This window comes from Lontra canadensis, unplaced genomic scaffold (assembly GCF_010015895.1).
Source record: "Lontra canadensis isolate GAN:19392208 unplaced genomic scaffold, GSC_riverotter_1.0 scaffold18, whole genome shotgun sequence".
Lineage (NCBI taxonomy): Eukaryota > Metazoa > Chordata > Mammalia > Carnivora > Mustelidae > Lontra > Lontra canadensis.
The window spans coordinates 2,803,832-2,826,206 of record NW_022631012.1 but is presented as its reverse complement, the minus strand read 5'-3'; the positions used below and the strand labels follow the sequence as shown (position 1 = coordinate 2,826,206).

The 22,375-nt window shown below is 39.0% G+C and overlaps 1 pseudogene; it reads left to right on the top strand.

Annotated features, from left to right (window-relative positions):
• Positions 1-12,873: 12,873 nt before the first annotated feature.
• On the top strand, positions 12,874-13,919 carry LOC116869220 (annotated as a pseudogene).
• The last annotated feature ends 8,456 nt before the right edge of the window (positions 13,920-22,375 follow it).

Here is a 22,375-nt window from a genome sequence, read left to right as displayed (position 1 = left end):
TGGCTCTCCCACCCTTTTTGGCCACCAGACAGCTGTTGCTGAACCCTGACAGCTTTTCGATGGAGAGTTCACATATAAAACCCATGGCAGGTCTGACCCTGAGGTCTCTGTAATGGTGGAGAGATACCAGCCAAGAAGGTCTCACTTAGATGCTTGACAGGGGTCTGTAGTATCTACTTCCTGATAGCAAATATGAAGGATGGGTCAGCCATATTGAGATATCCTCTGACCCTTTACTTTTGAACTATTGTTACTTTCTTCACATTAATCCAACAAATCCCTTGATATTTATTCCCCCCCAATACATGGCACAAATATTCAAAGCAATAAGGCATACGTACCCAGATGATAAGCACTTGCTAAAGTCATTCTATCTTATAATATGTGGAGAGGAAATCAAGCAGACCTTCAATGTAAGTGACCAATTCATTTCAATTCATTATAAAGGATATCAGACACCATACTGTTGTGATTTAGTTAATGGCATCACTCCGAGGGTACTACCGAACTAGGTTCTGGATCTGTAAAACCGATGATTAGATTCTATAATCTGATGAAGTCACATATGCGCATACTCTTTTTTTCTTTTGATGTCTGAAATTCCCGGTACACTTGTTCAGATTTTATCTTTACAGAGTAATATATCTATGCGCACTTTGCGTAAGATTTAGACCAGACCCCAAAAAGGATAAAGGCATCACTCAAATTCCATGTGTTTCCAAAGAAATCAAAAGAAATTAAAAATTTTAAGTAAATAAGTATATTTAAAGGAGACCTTGCTTTAACATCTGGCACCTCATAGCTTTTTTTTTTTTTTTTCTGGGCATTTTTCTATCTTATTTACTTCATTTTCTCTTAAATTAGTAGGTGAATTTGACCGACCTGGAAAGAGAGGCTCTAATAGCAGTGTCAAGGGCCAAAGACTGAACAAGCTTTCCTAACATCACCCCTGTGTCTCAACAGGGTTGTACCAAATGTCTAATTTTAGTATTTGGCTCAACACCAAACACCTGGAAATGGCATTCGGCCAGCGATGAGCACAAAGCTAAACAGTGGGTGACAAGTGCATCTGTCTCCTCTTATTTTCCCCTTCTCAGCTATTAGGTAAATAAGATAGTTATTAGGTAAATAAGGTAGTTATTAAATGATGACCTCTGCAAAGCCTACAATTTTAGTTTTCACATTTCATCTTACCAACATTTACAAGCTCCTCAGCAAGAAACACTTGGGTAATATCTGTTATGAAAACCAGTTTGACATCCTACTTAATACTATCTCTGAGGATGAATTTCAACCCATTTTCTCCTCACACCAAAAGGTACACAAGCAGCATGTCAGGTGTCACATTTGTTGAAATGGAAAATTCAAAAGTGATGAGCTTTCAATTGCTGGTTTCCTCGCGAGCATGTTCCTAGGCCCCTCCACACATGTTCATGTCAGAGCACTCAGGACTCCTGACTCCATTTCTTCACCCACAGAAACCACATTTCCTCTCACTCCTTCTCACTTCACCAATCCACAAACCCTTTAACTACCCCTGAAATATGGAGATATTTCCCGACATCTCCACAAATATAACAGAAAGCTTTTGTGGTCTCATGTAACCAAACTTATAACCATATGCGCGCCTCGTGTGACCAAGAAAATCACTCATCTCTCTGGAGTGTCCAGTTCAGGATTCTCTGTAATAGACCATGGTACATGGAATTTGAAGACTAAATGCTGGTGCAAGGATTTCAGGGGAAGCAGGCACATACACAAAAGCAATGAAAGCAATGCCAGATTTTTATTTAGTGCTTTATCTTTTCAAGTACACAGCTTGTTTACTCATTTTTAAAGACTCTAAATTTTGCTAGCTCTCTGGAGGGAACATGTGGCTATTTCCCTTTGGTCTCAGAAGAGTTCTGCATAAACATGATTTAAAACAAAATTTAGTAATGTAATTATGAGTTCATAAACCATATATATTTTTAATGAATCCTACATAAATACATGAAGTAGCAATAAGCAGTTTTATCCCTGATTATTATTAATAACAATGTGCAGCTTGAAAGTACTTTTGCATACTTTATTAATACCTCCTATGCACCTTCTTGGTCTCACCTGTCCTACTCCAGACACCAAACTGGTCACCTGGTCTGTGAAAGATCTGGTCAGAGTCCCAAAGTTGTATGTAGACAGCACTTTGCCTCAGAACCCCATCTCTTGCTTCCCACTTGGGGCTTTCCTGTTGACACCTCAAGCTGGGGACAGGGAAGGGAACTACTGTTTACTCACACATGTACAACCTGGAGTAGGGGGGGGAAGTAACACCCTGCATTAGCTTCCTGGGTTAGACTGGGTGCCTTCAACAGTGGAAATGTATTTTCTCACAGTTCTAGAGGCTGGAGGTCTGAGATTAAGGCGTGGGTGGATCTGGTTTCTTCTGAGGCTCTTTCCTTGGCTTCCAGAGAGCTGCCTTCTAACTGTGTCCTCACATGGTCTTTCCACTATGCACAGTCACCCCTGGTGTGTATCTGTCCAAACCTCGTCTTCTCATAAGCACACAGATCAGACTGGATTAGAGACCACTCTTAAGGCCTCAGTGCAACTTAATCGCCTTTTTAAAGGCCCTATCTCCAAGCACACTCATTGTCACAGGTCCTGGGGGTTAGACCTTCAACATATAAATCTGGGGGGAAAACAAAATTCAGCCTATAATACACTCCCTGGGAGACCAATGATGAATTAATTCTTCTCTCATTCTTCCCCCAGACAGATGGTCCTGATTCACATTTCATGTGAAGGTTCTCAAATAGTACTTGGTGATCAAGCAAGCAGGTGCTTCTATCAATGGCCCACTAGCAACTCATCTTTCTGTTGACTCTACCTCCTCTTTGGCCTGGGTTTCCCTGTCCCTCAGTCCTTCCAGTTCCCAGGATCACAAATTCCAAAACATTTGGACTCAGGCTCTGCTTCCTGGGGAGCATAGGCTAAGACACTTAACAACAACAACGGCCAATTACGTCTTCCTCTTATTGCTTCACAAATAAAGAAAAAGGAGAATCAGAGAATATAAATGACTTGCCAAGGGTCACACAGATAGCAAGCTCCAAAGTCAGAACTTTGATTCAAATCCAATCCTGCATTATTTCTCTGGTGTCATAATATCTCCTAGCAATATCTATGCATAATCAGATAAAATTTGAGCCATTTTCCCTACCAATTTTTAAAACTGTTGAAATGGACTAGTGATAAGAGTACATAATCCATCTCCCTATTTGTTGAATGCTATCCTTTACCTCTTTCCCCAAACCTAGAGTTTGATATTTCTTTTTCAACGCTTACCTGTATCTGAAATTATTCTTTTCTTTTCAATAAAAATGATATAAATTACAATCTTTATTGGTATTATCACAAACTATATTTTTCCAAGCAAACCACATCTCACAGTCAAATTAGGGAGGCTCTTATATCTTAATCAAAGCTTAACAGTTTAATCGTTCATTAAACATGAGAGTAATTTAGTGTCCTACTATGCAATCATTATTGTTTCCTGAAAATCTGATGTGATGAGGTACAATAATGCATACTGAAATATTGCCTGTAGAAGGTTATTTATTATTTCTTCTAGCTAAAAACATTCATATCTGAAATTTATTGGTCCATACTCCCTTCATTATAAATATTTTATGTTCTGCCTCAGGGATCCATGTCTTAGCATTTAAATGTCTCAATCTTGTGTCAGTAACAGGAAGAACAAGTTCACTGGGTGGAATTTTTGCCCTTTACTTCAGAATGTTACAATAATAATAGGCTATAAATATGTTATAATTATGCCTTTGATCACTGCTGTAGTTTTCTAGTCTGAATGAATTAAATTCAAAACTAAAGCTGAGCTGCTCAACAAAAATGCCAGTGGTTCTCTTAAACTAAGATTTTACCGAAAGCCCTATTAATACAATGAAAATATTTAGAGTGGCAGGACAGAAAACCATTTTTCCTATTACTCCTACCTGAATGAGAACTAGCACTCATGCTTATCACCACCTTTATGCATCAATAGGCGTTTGCATTTATTTAAAGCTTTATATTGTTAGGTGATCCCAATCACAACAACCTCTGAAGTACTAAGCACTTTAAAAAAAAAAAAAAAAAACCTCCATTGTTCATATGAGAATACTGAGATTCAGGTAAGTAGATATGTACAATTTTCTTCTTTAATATTTGAAATTTTAATCATGACATACAGTAAAATTACATAACACTGTGAATCTTACCTCTGTTTTCTGCAAAGGTGGGTGGTGAGGGTGGAGGGGGGGCACATCTGAGAGGAGAGGACACTTGCAGGTGACAAAACAGCAAATGACAGGTAATCCTGTTTGGGGGACTTGGGATGTGAGACAGAAGGCATATTCTGCATCACTTAAATTCTCCCAGATCTATCTCCCTGCATAAAGCCTGCAGAACAGATTACTGGTAGATTAACTGGGAAGGGGCTAGAATTGCTCTGGCTTTCCCGGAAGTCCCAGGCAGCTATGGGACCAACAGTTGCCCTCACTGATATAAGGCTTGTTACCTCACATTTGTTAATAGATTTATCATATCACACTTGTTAACTGGAGGACCTTTCCAAGATCTTTATTTCCCTTGTTCTCTTCCAAATAAATTCCGGACATAAACTTTTGAGACCCGCCCAACATATGAGAGTACACAGAAGGAAGAAAAACTGAACTTCGTCTCAGAGATGATTGAAAGGAAAATTGTACCCTAGTGTTAAATTATTAAGTTATCCAGACAGGAAATACATGAAGAAAAAACTATCCCCTCTTAGTATATATAAACAGGTGACAGGGAAAATTCCAGAAGAAGTATCCTGTAATTTGAAGAAAGGTGATTTTTGACAGTTTGGATCCAGGGTTTCTTGGGCACTGAATATTTCTTTACAATCCTGTGAGTCTACTTGTCCTCAAATATATTCCTTGAGACAATGGTTCATCTAGATGTAAATAAGTTTACACAAAAAGGTATGCTGTGATCCCAGTGTCAAATGCTGATTCCCTGAAACACTGTGTTGACAAAGCAAGGTTGAGTTTCTTGCTTACTGGGGTAAGGAAAACAGCTATTTCTACAGTCTTAGAAGCATCTCAAAGTGGGGAGAACAAAGTGGAGATATTTATAAGATTTGGGGGATCTGGTTAAAGTGGGGGGTCTGACTAGGATCGCAGAAGGTTCATGATATAATAGGACTGGTTAACACAGCATGGATTTGGTTTCAAAGAGAATCTTGAAGAGTAAGCTCTCCTTTGATGCTATATCATCCTGAGAAAGGGTATTTACTCTGATGAGGATAAATGGAGTATTTTGACAAATGGATTTTCTGGAAGTTCCTAAAATGAACAACAAAGTTATTTGCAACTTTAACTTACTGACCAAGTTTCCTAAAAAGAGTAAAACCATTTAATGAAAATGGTCATAGTACAGTCCTGTTAGAGTATAGACACTAAATTGAGGTATAAGTGGTTTTGATTCTCAACATAAATTTGGGAATCCCCGGGTTAAGCAAAGTTAAGCAAATATATTTATAGTGGTACTTTTCAGGTTCTTTATTATGTGAATGCACATGTAAGCTTCAAGGAAGGAGTATATGATAAACATTTTTATTTTATTCTGAAAATAAAATCTGCCAGGACGGGTATCTCATGAATTATAGTTGCAGAAAGAGTGACCAAGACTTCAGGGTAGTCATTTAAAAAATGTAAATATAAAACCGAAACAGAGGGTAATAATAAATAATCTCAATGTGGCATGTCCCCACACACAGGCATGAATGTCTTAAGCTACCAATACAAAGGCACCCAGAGCTGAAATCCATTCCTGAGTTAAGCACAACCAGAATGCATTCAGTGATTGAAATGAGGGCTCACAGCCCCAGTGGCTTGAAGAAGAAAGTGAAGCAGATGACACACAAAAAGGGGAATCTTTCCAGTGGCGATATATTGCTTAGCTAATAAAATGAGTCATGGATCTTTCTTGTGTCTTCAATTTAGCCTATAGTGTCAATACAGAATTGTTACATAGAGATAACGCTCTTATTAGATGCTACTCTTCTAGGAGGTGAGAAACACTGCTTACAACAAGTAAACAACATTTAAAATAGCATTTTATCTTCATGTACACATAATTTAAATGGTCACACAAGAGCTTTGGTATTTTCTAGTAATCCACAGAAACGTCTAGCTACTACCAATAATGGGACATCTGCTTACTCCGAGATTGTTAAGAACCACGACAAGATGACATTCTTCAACAGAGAGTGAAAGGAGTCAGTCAGTCACTGTCTTGACATGAGCATTTCCACCTTTTGAAACAAACAACTAACTGGGGACCTTTGGAGAAACAGTAGAGGGAGTAAAGCAAATTTAAAATATCGGCTAAAAAAAAAATTAAACTGATTAAATATTAACTTGGGCGGGGGGGGAGATAGGCTTGATTTTTTTATGCCAGGAAATACTGACTCAATTCCAGGAGATAGTAAGAGGATTCCAGGAGTTCACATAAATGTAATTCTAACTGTGCAATTGCAAATGAAGCCACAAGAGAAAGTCCAGATATTCTATAGAAACCAATGTGGTTGCTGAGCTCAAATTCTGAAGGGATATATATATATCTATAAATATCCCAAACATCACTGGCCCATCTCATGGCTGGTCTGAGCGTGGTGATGTATGCAATCCTACAACAGCCAACAAATCATGGAAAAGTACTGCAGATCTTTACAGAAGTCTCATGAGACATGCTATATGAAAATTACATATACGTTCTCTTTACTCTTCATCCATTTTTATGGCAGGTGCTTCCATAATACTAGCCATCTTTCTGGATTCTTCCCTTTAACTGTTCCCTAAAACTCTTCCACTTTTTAGTCCAAACTGAATGCCTACAACCACTTCTTTCTCTAGGGCTTTTTCTGTTAAAAATCAATTTGGTCTTTCTTTGTTCTAAGGACCCAAATCAAAATGTCAAAAGCCTACCCCTAAAGATACACGAATAATTAATGAATTCTTCCTTCTTAGAGCTACAGGGGAGTGGAAGCTGACCAAAGTCTCTAAACTTGTCTCTTTATTTTTTTTTTTTTTAAGATTTTATTTCATTTATTTGACAGAGAGAAACAGTGAGTGAGGGAACACAAGCAGGGGGGCAGTAAGAGAGGGAGAAGCAGGCATCCTGCAGAGCAGGGAGCCTGATGCGGGACTCGATCCCAGGACCCCGGGGATCACGACCAAGCTGAAGGCAGATACCCAACCAACTGAGCCACGCAAGCGCCCAATATCTTTGTCTTCTCAACATGTTCAAAAGATGAAATGGAAGAAACACAGCTAAGAATTCCTATCAGAGAGTGGCACAGAATTGACAGATTCTGGAAGTCTATGGCACCAAAATAAACTGTGGTTTACCAATCTATCAATCAAACTTTTATGCTTTGATCAGAGCAAGTAGAAGTTAAGGAAGAAAATGTGTTCCATGGGAGGCCACTAAAGACATATCAAAAAAGAGAAGGCAGAATTTCCTTCGGATTGAGAAAAGAAAAAACATATCCATACCTTAAAAAGGGAATTCACTGGAGTTCTAATGCAGGACAGACAGGTAAGCTTCTGGTCTTGAGGTATTTCTAAAGGTCTCTCAGGAACTTGCAAACTAGATCATTAAACCGAACACTACCACTGAACTCTGAGGGGCTGTCAAGAACAATGAACAATAAAGGGGAATAAAACTGGAGATAGGCAAATGCCAGCCAATTTTGCAAACTGGGATGAAAGCAGATTTGAAACGTTAGAAATAAGAGTTACCCTGATTTCAGCCAAAATTTTAGAATCTTTTATATATAAGTGTATGTTCGGGAAACCTAAAGGAGCAATGATCAGTGGAGCCGATAAATCGAAGTCCTCTAATTTCTTTCTGTGCAGTCGGGGTCCTGGCGTGGAACATACACAACCAGAGGGAAACTCAGGAGGACGTATAAAGGCGACTCCAAGAGCACAGGCTATGGTTAAGGGAAGTTTGCAGGGACAGTGAAGCAATTGTGGAAGACTAGTACACCCAAGGCAGGGCTGGCTACACAATTTGCAGGGCCAAGAGCAAAATGAAAATGCAGAGCCCTTTACTCATAATTTATTAAGAATTCCAAGGCTTTTCAAAAGAGCATTAAGCCAAACATAGGGCCCCGTTGACCACACAGACTGCAAACCCACTGAAACCGTCTCTGACCCTTAGGTTTCAAGCAGAAAGGAGGGAAACATGTAGGAGAACCTGAACAGAGTTGTAGCTGTATCTTTAGCCAAAGGGGAGCTGTTGGTAGAAAAGACTACCCGTGGCTGCAAAGAGAGGGATCTGGAAAAATACATACCTTAATCTCATTCTTTTCCGGCTCTTCTACAATTTCTTCCAGTGCAGGACAATGGAAGCTAGTTAACTAGTTAATACAGTGCATGGAGGACAGCCTCCTGGGGCACAAAGCAGGTGCAGAATCAGTTGGAAGAGTCAGGGCGAATATCCTGTTCACCTTTATGAGGTTACTAATGCCATTAAATCGCTAAAACCTGGTACCTCTTGTCTATACGGGCTTTAGGAAAGTGTTTGACTCAAGTCCTCAGGGACAATATGGAGAAATATGGCCTAGAGCAAAGATAATTATATGGATCGATACCAGGCTAAATAAATATAACTAAAATATACTGAAAATTAGATAAATGAAAACCTGAAGGGAGTTGTACGTGTAGCACAGTTCCTTTCTTCCATCCTATCCAGTTCAGCACTTTTACTACTGACGGGCAAATATAGAAGAACTGCTGATCAAAGCCTAGTTTACAGACTGCTGAGTGGGACAGTGACTAAGCAGGATGAAAGAATTAGAATCCAAAAAGATCTTGACTGGCTGTAGCGATGGGATAAAAAAAGACTTGGCCAGCTGGAGCAACTAAATAAATCTAATAGTAGTAAATCTTGGGTTTTGCTCTCAAGTTCAAAAAGCCAGTGACATCACGGGTTTGGGACACAAGAGGCAGTACGCACCAAAGGTGAAGTCAAGGTCGAGTCAGGAGTGGGACGGGTTCTCCACAAAAGCAGATCAGGTTTCAGGCCCCGTTAACTGAACAAAGGAGGAGATAATCCAAGCCTGGAATTGTGTTTATGAAGCCACACCAGGAAGTTTGGGTTTATTTTGTACGTCATATATGACTTGTGACGTACTCTGAGAAAAGTAATTAGGATCGGAGTCAAGACTTAAAAATTAAGATCAACCACAAAAACTAATCTGGCTTTAATAACTGAAGTAAATGTAAGTTGAATGTGACAATACTAAAATTGCTTGATCAGCAAAGAAGAGCAAAAAACATAGATGTCATCAAAGATATGTGTGAGGGCATGGAGCCACTCTTGCCTCCTTAGTTCTTCCTCCTGAATTTGCAGAGGTAAGACTCTACTGAAAAGAGAACCCTAGAACCAACGCCTCACTCCCTTTTGGAAGAGGAAGGGAGTATGTTCCCACAGGCATTTACTTTATTACCATATAAAGAAATTCTCATTAGGCCACAGTTACATACGTCTGAATTCTCTTTTTTATTGTGTCACTATGCCTATTTGAAGAAAAAGCCATGCACTAACACAGAACAGAAATCATTCCTTAGTAGTAATACTTACAGAGATTGAGCGCCAATAACAAGAGACTACTCAGGAGAGTAATGGTATCCAAATTATATCCAAATATATTAAAGACGGCCATGTGGTAGAATAATTACCATTATTACTGCTTACTAGCTCAAAGCATCAAACAAGATCTTTTTCCTTTTCATCACAGAAACATGTTTTTAGTGGCCAAATTTTCTGAGGGCAAAATGGACTGCCATGGAAAGCAGAAGCTTCCCCATAACTAAAAGTAACATAGCGTGTATGTGTTATTTTAGCAGATGTGTTATTTAGGCAGTTCCGGTATTAGATGGGTGTTTAAAGTGATTTTTTAAAATCACTTCTGCGGTTCATTCTTTCTTGCATTCCATAACTATTGAGAACTAGACACATACACACATGGTCCTAAGGACTGAGGATACACCAGTAAACAGAAACAAGCCATTTCCTCATGGAGATTAAATTCTGATGGGATAGGTAGAAAATAAACAAATCGCTACTGAAATGTCCTAGAGTGGCTAATGTTGTGAAAATAAGTAAAGCAGGGGAAGGACCTCAAGCAATGGAATAAAAGACAACTTAACCTACAGGAAGTCAGGAAACACCTCTCTAGCCAGTCTGCCATCTTTTTATCTAGTAACTTCTCTAAATCTTCAATCCTGGTCTCTTCCTAAGGTTCTTATCATTTTTCTTTCTTATGTTAATTAGCCTCCAACTGATTTAGTCTTTAACTCCTAAATGGAGAATAATTTTAACTTTTTTTAAAAAAGAGTGAGAGTGGGGCGCCTGGGTGGCTCAGTGGGTTAAGCCTCTGCCTTTGGCTCAGGTCATGATCTCAGGGTCGGGATCAAGCCCCAAGTAGGGTTCTCTGCTCAGCGGGGAACCTGCTTCCCCCTATCTCTCTGCCTCCTCTCTGCCTACTTGTGATCTCTCTCTCTGTCAAATAAATAAATAAAATCTTAAAAAAAAAAAAGACTGAGAGTAAGCAAGCATGCACACATGCTGGAGAGAGGGGGGAGAGAGAAAGACAAAGAGTGTGAATGCACAAGCAGGGGGAGCAGCAGAGGTAGAGGGAGAAGCAGGCTCCCCACTGAAGCAGGGCTTGATCCCAGGGCCCTGGGATAATGACCTGAGCCAAAGGCGGACACTTAACCAACTGAGCCACCCAGGTACCCCTAACTTTAACATTTAAACCCAGAAAAACTTAGTAGTATATATTATAATTTACAGGCAGGGGATGTGCCCAATACTTACAATGTAAGGATCTTCATACATCTTGTACACAGTATACTTCTCTTTCCCGATCAAGTAATACTTTGTAATATTTGGGGTCAGGACTGTTTTAATAATCTCAAATTGGGGGCACCTGGGTGGCTCAGTGGGTTAAGCCGCTGCCTTCGGCTCAGGTCATGATCTCAGAGTCCTGGGATCGAGCCCCGAACCGGGCTCTCTGCTCAGCGGGGAGCCTGCTTCCTCCTCTCTCTCTGCCTGCCTCTCTGCCTGCTTGTGATCTCTCTGTCAAATAAATAAATAAATAAAATCTTAAAAAAAAATAATAATCTCAAATTGTTATTTCTTCGAAGAGGGGGCATAAACATTTATCTATGTCTCTTGCCCATCTCAAGAAAGTTTTCTCTCTCCTTCATCTATGTCATTCTCTTTATTTTACGAATAAACAAAAATCCTGATATTTAATTGGAAATTTTTATCTCATGACATAGAAGGAATTAAGATACTCTGATGCCAACATTTAATCAAATCTACTACTGGACAAAGATAAAAAGAAAAAAAAAAGCAGTGTTAGTCGCCCAGCTTCAAAGCTAAGAGAAAGACAAAACAATCAGATTATAGACCCAAATTAGATACACAATAAAAATAACCCATGGTCTTAATTTTTTTTTAATTTTTCTTTCTGCTTTTCTTCCTTTCCTTTCTTCCTTCCTTCCTTCTGCTTTAACTACTATTTCTATATAGCTGAAGTATAGGGACATATTTGGAGAGTCACAGGGTTGAAAAGACCACTAGGATATTAAAAAAAAAAAAAAGTTTCTGTTCACATAATATGCTAACAATTTGTTCTTTCTAATCATAGATTTATAGAGTTATACATTGTAATGAGGTAAAAATCACCTTCGAGACCATTAATTTTCCTGATACCCATGCCACCAATATTACCTTGCAAAACAGTCTTAGCAAGTTAAAGTTAATTGTGCAGATCATATGCTCATTTCTATAATCAAATAATTAAATGAATGATATTTGGTTCAAGATGGGACAAAGACACAATTTCCCATTTTCCTCTTGTTCCTGGTCATGCTAAAGTTACATAGAAAAAAAATTAAATGAAAATTAGCAGTACTGGAAAAAAAAAAGAGAGGTTCTGATGACAATTTGAGAAAAAACTAGAAGAGACAAAGCAGACAGGATCTGTTCATTGGGAAAATCACAGCAGGGAAACCGTGGCTTCAAATATCCTTTTCTTTTTCTTTTTCTTTTTTTTTTAAATTTAAATTCATTAGCCAACTTAAAGTACATCATTAGTTTCAGATGTAATTGTCAATAATTTATCTCAAATATTCTAAGTAGAAGGGACAGAGGTCTGATTTTCCAAGGGATTCTCAAAGGTTCTCCGTGCTCAGAGTTACAAAGAGCACAACAAGACTGTACACAAATACCAGCATAATTAATTATAGAATCATACTGGACAAGGTGAGACAACTAACTCTTACTCTTCTTCCTTAGGAAAACAGAGCACATAGTGACGAGACCTGAAGATAAAACCTAAGAGCTCTTCACACACCCATCCAGTCATATGCCTGAAGTCTCCAGCTCCTACCACTTCTTCCTGACATGGATGAAATACCATACTTGGGCTTCCCAAGCAGTAGCTACAGATCTAGATAACCCAACCCAGTTACAGAGGAGTTAAAGCTCTATGGGACAAATTCTAACCAGTGACAGAGGGATGCAGGAGGGTACAAGGCAAGAAAAAAGTCCTCCTTTCCTCACTCCTTGGGATGGACTTGAATCTGAGTTTCTCTTTACCGCCCTATAAAAATGTCATAACGGAACAAGGAAGCACATCAGCCTTACAGGCTACGGTGTTTTTGAAGGAACTTGATCCAAGGTAGATGTTTGTTCATATAAGGTTACATGAAAATGTTAGTTATAAGATAATATGAGGGATTCTGCTGGTGCTGCAGCTACAGAATGGCCGGCTTTGGCGGGAAACACAGGCCTGGCGGGGAGGGGCAGCAGTGTGGGAAAACAGCTGATGTGAAGAAAAGTAAATCCTGTGAAGCTGATGTCTCCAGTGACCTTCGAAAAGTAAAAAATCATTATAAGCTTTTTCTGCCTGAAGATTTCTATCACTTCTGGAAGTTCTGTGAAGAACTTGATCCTGAAAACCCAGATGATTCACTTTCTACAAGCCTTGGACTTTGATTAATAGGTCCTTATGATATCCTTGCCGGAAAACATAAAATGAAGAAAAAATCAGCAAGCCTGAATTTTAACCTTCACTGGAGATTTTACTATGATCCTCCTGAGTTCCAGACCATTGTTACTGGAGATAGTAAAAATCAGTTCCACATGGGGTATTTCAGGGATTCTCCTGATGAACTTCCTGTATATGTTGGTACAAATGAAGCAAAGAAAAACTGCACAATTGCTCAAAACGGAGATAATGTGTTTGTCGCAAATTGTTTCTGATGAAAAAGCTTAAAGAAGTAACAGATAAAAAGAAAACTAGACTCTTGAAAAACATATATGAAAAACTCACAGAAGCAGCCAGAGAACTTGGGTACTCACTGGAACACAGAACCATGAAGATGAAACAAAAAGATAAGAAAGTCATGACAAAGACCTTTCATGGTGCAGGCTTGGTTGTCCCAGTAGATAAAAATGATGTTGGATACAGAGAGCTCCCTGAAACAGATGCCAACCTCAAGAGAATTTGCAAGACAACTGTTGAGGGGCCAAGTGATGAGGACAGACTAACTAAAAGCTTTTGCTCCCATTTAGGAAATGATGACTTTTTGCACTTTGCTAATGATGAATGTGATTATGGTATGGGGCTTGAGCGGGGAATGGATCTCTTTTGTTATGGCTCACACTATTTTCATAATTTTTATAAAGTTGCTGGCCAACTTTTACTTCTTGCATATAATCTGTTTAAGAGGAATCTCTTTGCAGAAATTATTGAAGATCATTTAGCAAACAGAAGTAAAGAAAACATAGACCAACTTTCAGCATGAATGAGAGTTGGCTTTTTTTAAGTGTATATTTTAAAGCATTAGTATAAACTTGTGATTTTTGTTTTGTTTTTAAGGAATACAGAAAATAAATTGATGGAAATATTTACTAAAAAAAAAGATAATATTGGGACGCCTGGGGTGGCTCAGTTGGTTAAGCCACTGCCTTCGACTTGGGGTCATGATCCCAGGGTCCTGGGATAAGGAGTTCCACATCGGGCTCCTTGCTCAGCGGAGAGCCTGCTTCTCTCTCTGCCTCTGCCTGCCACTCTGCCTGCTTGTGTTCTCTCTCTCTCTCTCTCTCTGACAAATAAATAAATAAATAAAATCTTTTTAAAAAAAAAAGATAATATGAGGAATGACAAATTAAATGTAACAAAATGTATGAGTATACACATATTGAAAAACAGTTTGTAAAGATCTAAAAAGAGGTCTCAGTGGATATACATCTAATTCTTAAGAATAAGTAGGAGTAAAGATTTTTATTATTTATTTATACTTCTCTATTCAAAAGTTATTTAGGTCATCTACTATATTTGTGATTTTAAAGAATACTAAGAAAGAAAAATATTATAAAATAAGCTCATATGATGGTATACTATTTTAAGTTGAACATGGTGCAGATTTTTATATTACTGATAAGGAATTTTAGGTATCAGAAACAAAAATAGTTGAAAAATGGCTATTATTAAAAAAAATAAGGTAAATAAAATAAATGTTCACATCTTTTTCTATCTGCTTAACATTCACGGGTCCTAAATTGATATGTTTCTGTACTTAAAATAGGGACTATAATATAAAGCAATGTCTTTCAAAGTTGTATTTATACAACACAAAAGAAAATGCAAATCTGTCAGTTAATGTTTTTTTTTAAATCAATGTGAATAAACAAACAAGTAGATGAAAACTCTTCTTAAAAACTTAACTGAGAGAGTATTTATTTTAGTTGTGCTCTGAATAACAGTATATCACTTGTGCTCTAAAGACAAAGCCAAGCTCTTTATCTTTGCAAAAAAACTAATCTCCTTAAGAAAAAAAAAATGAAATTGATCTCTTTCCTCAAATTTTATTAGATTAAAATTTTAATTTCCTATAATTAAAATTTAGGCACATAAAAACGACAGTGATAGCCTAATGAATATAATACTTCTTTAGCTGTCCATACATATATGCTCTCAAGATGCACTGTGGGGCCTCTTTAAGATACCATCATAAATTGGTTTAAAAATACTTTTCTTCATTTTAAGCTGAAAGTGGGAAAATCTCCCACAGAGAAAGGGTAACATGTCCATAAAATAACAGAGTATTAACAGAAGGTACTTATGTAAGTTATACTAAATTGACTTTATTCTATTATTCAGTTATTACCTTTAAAATGCAATATACAGTGGGGTACCAGGGCGTTTAAGCATCTGCCTTTGGCTCAGGTCATGATTTCAGGGTCCTGGGATTGAGCCCCATGTGGGGCTTCCTGATCAGCAGGGAGTCTGCTTCTCCATTTGCCCCTCACCTCCTCATGCTCTCTCTCACATGCTCTCTCTCTCAAATAAATAAAATCTTAAAAATAAAGAAATTAAAAATTAAAAAAATAAAATGCAATATACAAATAAACCATTTTGTTTTCACAAAATAAAAATTTCAGGTATGCACTCCTGAATAACTTCCATTTGAATTCTTAGCAGTAAGAATAAACAATTGATTTTAGGTAAATTGCTAAACCAATATAAACACACTTTTGTTTGTAGTGAAAGTAAGAGACTTTGAAGACCCTAGAGAAGGAAAGTGATCACGCATACACTGCTGGTGGGAATGTAAAATAGTACAGAAGGGAAAACATTCCAGCCATTTCATAAAGCACTAAATTTGCAGCCATCAAAAACCCAGCAATCACAATTCTACACTTACCAGAGACACAAAAACCAAGGTTCTTCCCAAAACCCGTACAGGAATCTTCATAGCAGCATGTTTTGTAATTGCCAAAAACAGGAGGCAACCCCATGATTAAACTGACAGTGGCAACTCATACCATAAATACAATTTAGCAAATAAAAAGGAGACAGAGTATTAACACATTTGTACCACTGGGAAACTCACTTCCCAATGCAGAACACAGGTGGTCAGGTTTAATAAAGCGGGCACTCTGAATGAATTTCCAGAAAATGATTTTGAAGGAAAAATTCAATTCCCCAAAGATCCATACTGTACAATTTCCTTTTACAAAAAATTCTTGAAATGGCAGAATTCTGGAAGTGGGGACTAGCTTAGTAATTGCCAGACACTGGCAGAATGGGTCAGGAGGGAGGTGATAGAGTGATGAAAAGACAATCAGAAGGATCCTTGCACTGAGGAAATGAGCTGTAATATGAAGGTTCAGATCCTGGCTATGACACTGTATTACAATTTTCCAGGACGTTATCCATGGGGGAAAGTGAGTAAATGGTACACAGGAATATTTCTATATAATTTCTCGCAAATGTGTAAGAATCCACAATGTAATGACAGCAGTGGTTTAATTAAAAGGAAAAAAGAGAGAGAGAGAGAGTTCAGCCTCTAGTACGGAACAGGACCTAAGTATTCATCCAGTCACTCCGTGGAAATCTTGTAGGTAAATCAGCCCGCACCCCAGTTTTCCCTTAAGAAAGTCATCTCTCCCCCAATGGAGACTTTCCCCAAATGCTGCAAGTACAGGAGGTGGCTCAGGAGAACCAAGACAGCAATGAAGAAATTCTCAAGCAGGGATGGAAATGCATACAGAAAGCAGAGCCAAAAACAAAGAGGTATCCCAGATGCAACGGTGATCCCCTTAGCGGCATACTGATAAAACGAAGAGCATGCCGTGGACTGGATGCGCCCAACAGCGCAGACTGACAGCTGGCCAAACCAGTGTTGGAAAGCGCGCACGCTCTAGGATCCTTCGAAGGAGAACACCTACTCGACACTTCCGCGGAGCCTGCTCGCTCTGCGGTTTTGCACCTCCCGTCCTCCAGGTGGAGCCCGTGCCAGCACAGGCGTCTCACTGGTCCAAACGTCACGTGCTGGGCCAAGGTCAGCTCTAGCTGAGGAGGGGTTTTGGGTCCCCGACCACACACCACCTCCCTTCTTTGCTGCTCTAGCCCCAGCGCCGTGCGCAGACCCACCTGACACACTTGCCCATCCACTGCCTCTCTTTCAGGTGCATTTCTGCCCTTCCCCTGACTCCTCTTCCTACCTGCCCTGAGTAAAAGCAGGAACTAGGCCACCTGCCATGGCCCCATTCACTGTGGCCTCTCCGTGGGCCTGCGAAGTCCCGCAGCGTCTGTACCACCAGTCTGTGGCCGTCCTGGGCGAGTCGGTCCAGTGGGCTGTACACAAGGGCCTGGTGCTCCGACAGCACGCGCACCATCTGCTCTCATCAAGACGGCCGAAGGCCGAGGCGATCTGCGATTCGAGGGGGAGGTACTGCCGAAGGGCGGCCGGTGGGGCCATAGGCACAAGGGCACTCACCACAGCCAGATCCCGCAGCTCTGCTCCGCCCGTCACCTGGTGCTTTTCGGCCTCCTCTCGCGGGCCTGCGCACCCAGTACGCAGAGGACGTCTGCAGGAGCGGTGCTGGGGCGAGCACCCCCCGGGCGTGGGTGTCACGGGCTCCTGCCTCTGGGGCTCTTCAGGTATGGCCAGGACTTCCAGAGGAGTACCAGGAGGATCTGGAGAGCCTGTGATGGAGGCCAGTCTCCTCCACCCGGGCTGAAGCCCGCAGGCGCAGCTTCGTCGTGCAGCACCTACATTTCCGCTCGCACGAGGGGCCGCACGGGCGGTGAGAAGGTGCGCGCTAGGACGCGAGCGCACCACCGCCTCTCCTAGCTGCTGCTCGCTCCTGTGGCTGATGCCTGGGGCGTGGACCTCCCCTGCAGAGACCTTTGGAGCAGATGGATCCGGAACGGCGCCACCCACAGACATCCAGGCCCCGCAGGCTGGAGGCAGCCCCAGGACAGCAGATGTGAGTCCGGCAAACAGGCCTTGACCGGACTCACACACAGCCTTGTTCCTCTGTGCCTCGGGGCAACCTTCTGTGCCCTTTCCCCAGATGCTACCTCAGTTTGCATTCTACTACCTGTGCCCCTGTGTGACCTCCCAGCCATCTTTACAGCGTGGGCAATTCTCCAGTGACCCTTCCATGTGTGAAGTCCGATATACTGGAGGAGCAAGCTTGATGATTGACCTTGAACCGTGTCCCACAGAGCCTTTACCTATACCCAGAGCTGAGGGTCTCCTTCCACTCCTCTCCCGGCAAAGGCGCACGAAGAGACAACTAGAGCACACCTAGAGGCAAGGACCGGAGAGCCAAACCTAGACCTAGGTAGGCTACGTCCCAGCATAGTCGGTTAGCTGGATGGACTGGCCAGCTGCTCTCACTCTCACTCAGACCTGCCCCCAGCAACCCTGCCTTGGCGAGGGCTTCTTAGGCTTCTTACTCTCACCAGGGAATAGCCTTATACATTCTTCTTTGCCAGAGCCTCTGCCCCATTTCTTGGTGAAAGGACAAAAGCCAAATCACCACCCCATTCTCCTCTTAGCATTTGTGCAGAAATTAACTCTAAATGAAGAAATACACGCGCACACACACAAGGTTAAGCCTTATCTGAATATGACTTCAATCAGTATTCCCCCCCCCCAAAAAAAGTAAAAATGTTGATCCTTAAAACTTTCCCAAACATTTCTAGTAAGACTTCATTATCACCATTAGTTTTTACATACATTTATAGAACTTAATCTCCAAAGCTTTTGCCATAAGTTGTCTTGCATATTCTTTAATTAAATTCATCTGTGCTTCAACATAACATTTATTCTTAAAAAAAAAAAAAAAAAGCATTTCATTCACTAGCACAAGATTGTTTTTTTTTTTTCCTGTTTGAAACATAATCTCTGCTCTCAAAATCATCAAATGCCTAGCACAAATTTTAAAAATAGACTTTCTTTTTAGAGAAACTTTAGAATCACAGCAAAACTGAGAGGAAAGTAAAGAGTTCCCATACACAGCCTCCCACACTGCCAGCATCCCACACCAAGATGGTACATTTCTTGCCTTTTATGAAACTACACTGACACATCATTATCACTCAAAGTCCATTTTTTACATTCAGGTCCACTTTGGGGTTGTATACTCTATGGGTTTTGATTATAATGACATATATTCACCATTATAGTATCATACAAAATAGTTACACTGCCCTAAAATTCCTCTGCTCCTTATCTTCATCCCTCCCCTGCCCAACCCCTGGCAACCACCTATCTATAACTGTCTTCACAGGAGGTTTTGCCTCCTCTAGAGCATTGTAAAATAGAATCATACAGTAAGTAGCATTTGCAGATGCTACTTACTTAGCATTTAAGTAAGATGCTTTTTCACTTAGAAATATGAACTTAAGGGTGTTTCATGTCTTCCTGACTTGATACCTTATTTCTTTTTAGTGTTGAATACTATTTCATTGTTTGGGTGTATCATTTTTTATCTATTCACCTCCTGAAGTACATCTTAATTGCTTCCAAGTTTGGTCAATTCAAATAAAGCAGCTTTAAATATACATGTGCAGGTTTTTGTAAGTTCCAAAGAATGTGGTTGCTAGATCAAATGGCAAGAGTACGTTTAGGTTTGTAAGAAACGGCCAAACTGTCTTCCAAAGTGGTTGTACCATTTTGCATTCCCAACAGCAATGAATGAGAGTTCCTGTCGCTCCACATTCTTGCCATCATTTTGGTGTGTCAGCATTTTGGTATTCTGATAGGTATGTAGTAGTATTTTGTTGTTTCAATCTGCAGTTCCCTAATGACGTATGGTATTAAGCATCTTTTCATATGCTTATTTGTCATCTGTATCTCTTCTTTGGTGAGGTATCTGTTCTGATCTTTTGTTCATTATTAATTAATTGTTTGTTTTCTTATTGTCGGCTTTTAATGGTTCCCTATATATTTTGGATGGCAGTATTTTATGAGATATGTCTTTCAAAGACATTTTTTCCCAGCCTGTAGTTTGTCTTCTTCTGAGAGTGTCTTTTGCACAGCAGAAGTTTTAATGAAGTTTAATTTTAATGAGATGCAACTTATCAGTTGTTTCTTTCAATAATCATGCCTTTTGTGTTGTATCTAAAAAGTTTCCACCAAATCCAAAGTTATCTAGATTCTCTCCTGTGTTATTTTCTAGGGGATTTTTTTCTTTTTTTCATTTTTGGTTTTTGGGGGTTTTTTGTTGTTGTTTTTGTTTGTTTGTTTTATTGTTGGTTGGTTGGTTGGTTGGTTGGTTGGTTTAGTTTTGCATTTTATTTTACATTTAGGTCTGTGAGTAAATATTTGAGTTATTATTTGTGAAGGATGTAAAGGCTGTGTCTGGATTCACTTTTTTCTCATGTGTATGTCTGGTTGTTCTAGGACCATTTGTTACCTGAAGTTGGATAGCATCAGTCCTCTAACTTTATTCTTTTCCTTCAACATTGTATTGGTGATCCTGGGACTTTTCCCTCTCCATATAAAGTTTAGAATCATTTTGTCAATATCCATAAAATGCTTTCTGGGATTTTCATTGGGATTGCACTGAATCTATAGATCAAGTTGGGAAAATTAACATCTTGACACTATTGAGTCTTTTTATCCATGAACATGTAATATCTGTCCCTTTATTTAGCTCTTTGTTTTCTTTTACCAGGATTTTGTAGTTTTCCTTGTGTATGTAATATCGTCTTATATGTGTTTTGTTAGATTTATACCTATTTCATTTTGGTGGATACTAATTAAATGGTATTGTGTCTTTTGTTTCACATTCCAGTTATTCATTGCTGGATATAGGAAAGCAGTTGACTTTTGTATGTTTATCTTGTAAACATGTAAAACCTCATTATAATCACTATTGCCTCCAAGAGTATTTTTGTTGATTCTATGTAGATTTTCTATAGACAGTCATATCATCTGCTAATAAGTACAGTTTTATTTCTTCCTTCTCGACTGTATACCCTCTATTTCCTTTTCTTGTTTTATTACATTAGCTGGTCTTCCAGTATAATGTTAAGAAGAAGTGGTGAGAGAGGACATCCTTGACTTCTTCCCAATCTCAATAAGAAAACTTACAGTTTCTCATCATTAGGTAAGATGTTAGCTGTGGGGTTTTGTATATGTTTTTTAATCAAGTTGAGGACATTCCCCTTGATTTCTGGTTCTCAAGTTTTTAATCACAAATTGAGGTTGGACTTTGTCAAAGGCATTTCTGCATCAATTGATATAAACATGTGATTTTTCTTCTGTAGTTTGCTGATATGATGGATTACATTAATTTGATTTTTGGGTGTTGAACCAGCTTTGTAAATCTGGAATAAATGCCACTTGGTCATGATATATAATTATTTTTATACATTGTTGGATTCGATTTGCTTATTTTTTTTTCTTGAGGATTATTGCATCTATGTTTTTGAAAGATATTGGTCTATAACTTTCTTTTCTTGTAATATCTTTACCTGCTTCAGGTATAAGGGTAATGCTGAATTCAGAATGGGTTAAGAAGTATTCCTTTGTTTCTGTCTTCCAGAAGAAATTATAGATAATTGATATATTTTTTTTCCCTTAAATGTTTGGTGGGATTAACCAGTGAATCCGTTTGGGCCTGGTGCTTTCTGTTTTGGAACATTATTAATTACTGATTCAATTCCTTTAATTTATATATATGTGTGTGTGTGTGTGTGTGTGTGTGTGTACACACACACACACACACACACACACACATATATATATGCCTATTCAGATTGTCTATTTCTTCTTTATAAGCTTTGGCAGGAGTGTCTTTCAAGGAATTTGCCCATTTTACCTAGATTAACAAATGTGTGGGCATAGAGTGGTTCATAATGTTCCTTAATTATTATTCTTTTAATGTCCAGAAGATTTGTAGTAATATCCCCTCTTTCATTTTCAATATTAGTAATTTGTGTCATCTCCCTTCTTCTCTTAGTTTTCCTGGCTATTACTGATCTTTCAGAGAACCTCCGTTTGGTTCTTTGGTTTCATTGATTTGCTCAATGGAGCAAATTTTCAATTTCTTTGATTTATGCTCTAATTTTTATTGTTTCTTTTCTTCTGCTTACTGGAGATATAATTTCCTTTTCTTTTTCTTAGTCTCTAAGCTGGAAGCTTGGATTACTGATTTTTAGATATTCTTTCTTTCCTAATATTTATAATCAATGCTATGAATCTCCCTTTAAGCACTATTTTCACTGTGTTCAACAACTTTTGATAATTTATATTTTTATTTTCATTTAGTTAAAATATTTTTAAATTTTTCTTGAGATTTCTTCTTTGACATATATGTTATTTAGAAATGTGGTGTTTAATCTCCAAGTATTTGGGGATTTTGCTACTATCTTTCTGTTATTGATTTCTAGAGTAATTCTGTTATAGTCTGAGAGCAGACATTGTATGATGTCTATTCTTCCAAATTTGTTAAG